The following is a 7144-nucleotide window of genomic DNA, read 5'->3' on the forward strand; positions in this document are numbered from 1 at the left end:
CTTATGGCCTATGCACCACGGTGCGTAATATAAGCTTTGTGTATTGAGCTCTGGTTTTCGGGCTCCGGCCTGTTTTGAAATATATAAGGTAGAACGTGATCTATCTTTCATTTCAAAGAACAAAAAAATACGGTTGCCTCCGAGTTAAGATTAACTCGTTCATTTTTTATTAGCACAACAAAGTACGGTCGCCTCAATCTATTTAGCTCTTCCAGTTTCTTGACTTTTTTGGACATAAATAAACAAGTTTTTCCAGGCGACAGATGGCTCGGCGGCCGTTGGGATGGTTCTCAGGAATAGCGAGGGATCTATTCTTTTTGCGGCGTACAGGTTCATTTTTCATTGCAATGACTCGCTGGAAGCAGAACTGCATGCGATAATGCAGGGTATATGGCATTGGCAATTCAACATTCAAACCTTCCGGTGGTTTTGCAGTCGGATTCTTCGGAGGCCTTGTCTAGCGTGTCTAATGCTGCGTTGGTTCGTTCAGCTTATGGCCATTTAGTTCTTGAGATTAAGGATCTTCTTGGTAGTAGGGAGTTTGTTCCTCAAAAAATTAGTCGTACTCAGAATAGAGTTGCCGATTGGTTGGCCAATTATAGCCGATCTGAGCGAGCTACCGCGGTGTGGCCTGGCTCGGTATCACCTTGTATTGAGGATTTGTGGCCTCTTGAATGTAACTCTATGAACTTGCAATAAAAACTCACTTTACGCTCACAAAAAAAACAAGTTTTTAGTGAACATGGCAAAACTGAAAATGATTTTACGATTTTTTAGGCCCGCAGAATGAATCGTTCCGTTTGACATATATTGTCTCACTCCTTGACCTTCTCCATCCATGGCGTCAGAGCAAATCAACCGGCGAAACTCTGTTCCTGCAGCTATTGGCAGTTATAACATGAGTGAAATGCATTGAGCCAAGTGTGGTTGCACCCACTAGTAGAAAACTAGGCTTTGGTCACAGGGCAATATTCACATTAGACCCGGTTCAGTCACGAACCGGGACTAATGTGAGCATTGGTCCCGGTTCGTGCGGCCAGGGGCCTGCCGGGCCTCGTGGGGGCATTGGTCCCGGTTCGTCCGGACCCTTTGGTCCCGGTTGGTGGGACAAACCGGGACCAATGGGCCACGCTCCTGGCCGACCACCCTTTAGTCCCGGTTCATACCACAAACCGGGACTAAAGGGCTGGTCCTAGTTGCGGCCAGTGTTTAGTCCCACCTCGCCAACCGAAAGGCGCTCACACCAGTTTATAAGCCCGTCCCTCTCTGCCTTGTTGAGCTCCTCTTAAAGTGAAAATAGATGCCCTTATACAGGGAATTTGACCTAAATTCACAGTAAATTTCATAGAAATTTATTATGAATTTAGGTTGAATTTCCTCTATAAGCGCATCTATGTCCATTTTTTTATAGTAAATAAAATAAATAAACCTTAATAAAATAAAATAAAATAAACTATAGTAACTAAAATAAATAAACCTTAATAAATTAAATAAAAATAGCAGCAGTAAAATAAATAAAAATAGCAGCAGTAAAATAAATAAAAATAAAATAATTAAAGTAAAATACATAAGTAATTAGAAATAAAATAAATAAGTTTTTTGTTGTAAGTAGAAACAAAACAAAACAAATAAAGCAAAAGAGAAAACAAAAAACAGAGAAAAAAATCATGCCACCTACTGGGCCACCACGGCCTGAATACGACTTGAAACCCATCCGTGGGCCAGGATTCAGGCCCGCAGAAGGCCCAGTAGGCCCCACAGGCAAAGAGAACGGTTAGGCCCGAAAGCCTGCAGTTGAGAGGAGCTCGAGAGGGTGGGCGCAGCAGCGCTTATAAACCACTCTCGAGCCCTCTCAACTAGCGAGGTGGGACTAAACTTTTGACGCGGGGTAGCACAAGGCCTTTGGTCCCGGTTGGTGCCACCAACCGGGACGAAAGGGGGCATTGGTCCCGGTTCGTGGCACCAACCGGGACCAAAGGCCTTTAGTCCCGGTTGGTGCCACGAACCGGGACCAAAGAGTTCCCTATATATACCCCATCGCCACAGCAGAGCACTCCACAGTGCTCTGTTTTTTCTGGCCGGCGAGGGGAGGGCATTTGGGTGCTCTAGCTCACCTCCTATGCACATGAGGTGTTCGATGAAATGTCTGAGCCACACTAGTTAATCTTTCTCCTCTCGAAACTCGACCTCCGAGCTCCATTTTCCCCGAGATTTGTCTAGGTTTAGCGGTCCGTCACGTCCCGTCCCCGTCTTCACCGCCGTCGATCGCCCGCGCCGATGTCGTCGCCAGCACCACCGTGGTGAGCCTCTTGTTCTTATCTTCTTTCTGAAAGGAAAAAAATTCTTACTTTAGATAGTTACTTGTCTAATTTTGCTACTTTTATTATTCCTTCTTATTACATAGTGCGATGGTTTTGGTATCCGCCCCCGTCGACCCTCGTCCTGTCTATGATTCGGATGTGGTATATATTATCTTTTTATAACTATTTGGTTCATTTATTGTTTATGACAAATATACCGACCAACGTGACATAGATTTTATTTATCTAGGAGGTGGTTGAACCGGAAATTCTAACCGAACCTATTGTCGAGAGGTTAAATTTAGTTGAAGAAGAAAAGAATTACTTGAAGGAAAAAATAAAAAAAATTGAGGAGGAGAAGATGATATTGGAGTTGCATGTTGCGGATGCCGTCGATGATCACAAGATCAAGATGGATGCAATGCGCTTGAAGATTAGAAAGATTAGAAAATATGCCATTCATACCGAGGCTTGGTATCATTATGCCGTTGGAACAATTGTTACCTTGGTTGCGATTATGATCGCATTTGTTTTCGCATTGAAATGTTTTACATAGTTTCAATGTATGGTTTAATTAATTAGATGATCTGGAGAGCTATATATATGTTGTTAGATGAGAACTATGTATGTACTTTGGTTTTAATGTGATGATGAACTTCTATTAATTTGGTCACTTAATTATCTATTCATGATGTTCTGTAATGGTTTTTGACACACTTAATTATATATAATGCACGCAGATGAACCGGCAATGGATGTACGGTGACAGACACACCTCCGAGTAATTAAGGGCGTGCATGATTTTCTCGAAGTGGCTGAGGCAAACAAGCAGAATGGTTTTATGTGTTGTCCATGCCCTATATGTGGGAATACGAAGTCTTACTCTGACCGGAAAATCCTTCACACCCACCTGCTTTACAAGGGTTTCATGCCACACTATAATTTTTGGATGAGGCACGGAGAAATAGGTGTTATGATGGAAGACGGCGAAGAAGAAGAGGACGATGACAACTATGTGCCCCCTGAATACGGTGATGCTGCAACGGGGGAAGCTGCTGAAGATCAAGAGGAACCAGACGATGTGCCCAATGATGCTGCAAGGGGGGAAGCTGTTGAAGATCAAGAGGAACCAGTGCCCGATGATGATGATCTCCGCCGGGTCATTGTCGATGCAAGGACGCAATGCGAAAGTCAAAAGGAGAAGCTGAAGTTCGATCGCATGTTAGAGGATCACAAAAAAGGGTTGTACCCCAATTGCGAAGATGGCAACACAAAGCTCGGTACCGTACTAGAATTGCTGCAGTGGAAGGCAGAGAATGCTGTGCCTGACAAAGGATTTGAGAAGCTATTGAAAATATTGAAGAAGAAGCTTCCAAAGGATAACGAATTGCCCGACAGTACATACGCAGCAAAGAAGGTCGTATGCCCTCTAGGATTGGAGGTGCAGAAGATACATGCATGCCCTAATGACTGCATCCTCTACCGCGGTGCGTACAAGGATCTGAACGCATGCCCGGTATGCGGTGCATTGCGATATAAGATCAGACGAGATGACCCTGGTGATGTTGACGGCGAGCCCCCCAGGAAGAGGGTTCCTGCGAAGGTGATGTGGTATGCTCCTATAATACCACGGTTGAAACGTCTGTTCAGAAACGAAGAGCATGCCAAGTTGATGCGATGGCACAGTGAGGACCGTAAGAAAGACGGGAAGTTGAGAGCACCCGCTGACGGGTCGCAGTGGAGAAAAATCGAGAGAAAGTACTGGGCTGAGTTTGCAGCTGACCCAGGGAACGTATGGTTTGGTTTAAGCGTGGATGGCATTAATCCTTTCGGGGAGCAGAGCAGCAATCACAGCACCTGGCCCGTGACTCTATGTATGTATAAAGCGGAAGTTCATTATGATGCCAGTTCTCATCCAAGGCCCTAAGCAACCCGGCAACGACATTGATGTGGACCTAAGGCCATTAGTTGAAGAACTTTTACAGCTGTGGAATGGAAACGATGTACGTACGTGGGATGAGCACAAACAGGAGGAATTTAACCTGCACGCGTTGCTGTTTGTAACCATCAACGATTGGCCCGCTCTCAGTAACCTTTCAGGACAGACAAACAAGGGATACCACGCATGCACGCACTGTTTAGATGACACTGAAAGTATATACCTGGACAAATGCAGGAAGAATGTGTACCTGGGCCATCGTCGATTTCTTCCGACCAACCATCAATGTCGAAAGAAAGGCAAGCATTTCAAAGGCGAGGCAGATCACCGGAAGAAGCCCGCCATGCGTACCGGTGATCACGTACTTGCTATGGTCAATGATTTACACGTAATCTTTGGAAAGGGTCCCGGCGGACTAGCTGTTCCGAATGACGCTGAGGGACACGCACCCATGTGGAAGAAGAAATCTATATTTTGGGACCTACCCTACTGGAAAGAGCTAGAGGTCCGCTCTTCAATCGACGTGATGCACGTGACGAAGAACCTTTGCGTGAACCTGCTAGGCTTCTTGGGCATGTATGGGAAGACAAAAGATACACCTGAGGCACGGGAGGACCTGCAACATTTGCATGAAAAAGACGGCATGCCTCCGAAGCAGTATGAAGGTCCTGCCAGCTACGCTCTTACGAAAGAAGAGAAAGAAATCTTCTTTGAATGCCTGCTCAGTATGAAGGTCCCGACTGGCTTCTCGTCGAATATAAAGGGAATAATAAATATGCCAAAGAAAAAGTTCCAGAACCTAAAGTCTCATGACTGCCACGTGATTATGACGCAACTGCTTCCGGTTGCATTGAGGGGGCTTCTACCGAAAAACGTCCGATTAGCCATTGTGAAGCTATGTGCATTCCTCAATGCAATCTCTCAGAAGGTGATCGATCCAGAAATCATACCAAGGCTAAGGAGTGATGTGGCGCAATGTCTTGTCAGTTTCGAGCTGGTGTTCCCACCATCCTTCTTCAATATCATGACGCACGTCCTAGTTCATCTAGTCGACGAGATTGTCATTCTGGGGCCCGTATTTCTACACAATATGTTCCCCTTTGAGAGGTTCATGGGAGTCCTAAAGAAATATGTCTGTAACCACGCTAGGCTAGAAGGAAGCATCTCCATGGGCCATCAAACAGAGGATGTCATTGGGTTTTGTGTTGACTTCATTCCTGGCCTTAAGAAGATAGGTCTCCCTAAATCACGGTATGAGGGGAGACTGACTGGAAAAGGCACGCTTGGAGGGGACTCAATAATATGCAGGGACGGATATTCTTGGTCTCAAGCACACTACACAGTTCTACAGAACTCTACCTTGGTGACCCCGTATGTCGATGAACACAAGAACAGTCTGCGCTCCAAACACCCGGAGCAGTGTGACGACTGGATTACATGTGAACACATCAGGACTTTCAGCAGTTGGTTGGAAACACGTCTCAGAGGTGACAGCACTGTTTGTGATGAGTTGTACTCGTTGTCCAGGGGACCATCTTCGACTGTATTGACTTACAAAGGATACAAGATAAATGGGAATACATTTTAGACGATCGCCCAAGATCAAAAGAGCACCAACCAAAACAGCGGTGTCCGCTTTGATGCAGCAACCGAGAGGGGAAAGGACACATATTATGGTTACATAATGGACATATGGGAACTTGACTATGGACATGATTTTAAGGTCCCTTTGTTTAAGTGCAAATGGGTCAATCTGTCAGGAGGCGGGGTACAGGTAGACCCACAGTACGGAATGACAACAGTGGATCTGAACAATCTTGGGTACACTGACGAACCGTTCGTCCTAGCCAATGATGTGGCACATGTTATCTATGTGAAGGACATGTCTACCAGACCGAGGAAAAGAAAAGATAAGGAAGCGAATACATCATACGATGAGCCAAAGTGCCACATAGTTCTTTCAGGAAAAAGGGACATTGTGGGAGTGGAGGGCAAGACAGACATGTCTGAAGATTATGAAAAGTTTCATGAAATTCCTCCCTTCGAAGTCAAGGCTGACCCAAGCATCCAGATAAACGATGAAAATTATCCATGGTTACGGCGCAATAAGCAAATGACACAAGCGAAGAAAAAGTGAAGACTTTCTCCCGCAACTATTATGATGATACCATGCCAACTTTGTAACAGACGAGTATGATACCATTGTCCGTTTTGTACAAGAAGTGCATCTAGTTTTTGCCGTAACCCTCTCAACTTTCTTGCACATGCTATGTGGATGAAATGATGATACCATGCCAACTTTCAACCTTTTCAGAGTTCATTTGAAATGCTTTTCAATTTTAGGGTCTTATGGCTCAAAATAATTAGTAAATGCATGAAAAATAACAGGCCAAAAATTAAAAATTATGCCACCTACTGGGCCACCACGGCCTGAATACGATTAGAAACCCGTCCATGGGCCAGGATTCAGGCCCGCAGAAGGCCCAGTAGGCCCACAGGCATGTACAGAGAGGTTAGGCCCGTAAGCCTGCTTTAGAGAGGAGCTCGACAGCTCAGGCGCACCGCACCTTGTAAACAGGTGCGGCTCTCTCTCAGCTAGCGAGGTGGGACTAAACTCACCACCACGCCGCTGTGCAAGGCCATTGGTCCCGGTTGGTGGCACGAACCGGGACCAATTCCACCCTTTGGTCCCTGTTGGTGCCACGAACCGGTACTAATGAGGCTGTGGCCCCACGAGCACCTTTAGTACCAGTTCGTGGCACGAACCGGTACTAGAGTTTCTTACTAAGCAGTTTTTTAGTCCCACCTCGCTAGCTGAGAGGCACTAGGAGCGGTTTATAAGCCCTGAGTGCAGAGACGATGAAGAAGAGGCGCAATGCTCACGTTGCTTAGCTTCAAGCCTTGA

This window comes from Aegilops tauschii, chromosome 7 (assembly GCF_002575655.3).
Source record: "Aegilops tauschii subsp. strangulata cultivar AL8/78 chromosome 7, Aet v6.0, whole genome shotgun sequence".
In the NCBI taxonomy this organism is placed as follows: domain Eukaryota; kingdom Viridiplantae; phylum Streptophyta; class Magnoliopsida; order Poales; family Poaceae; genus Aegilops; species Aegilops tauschii.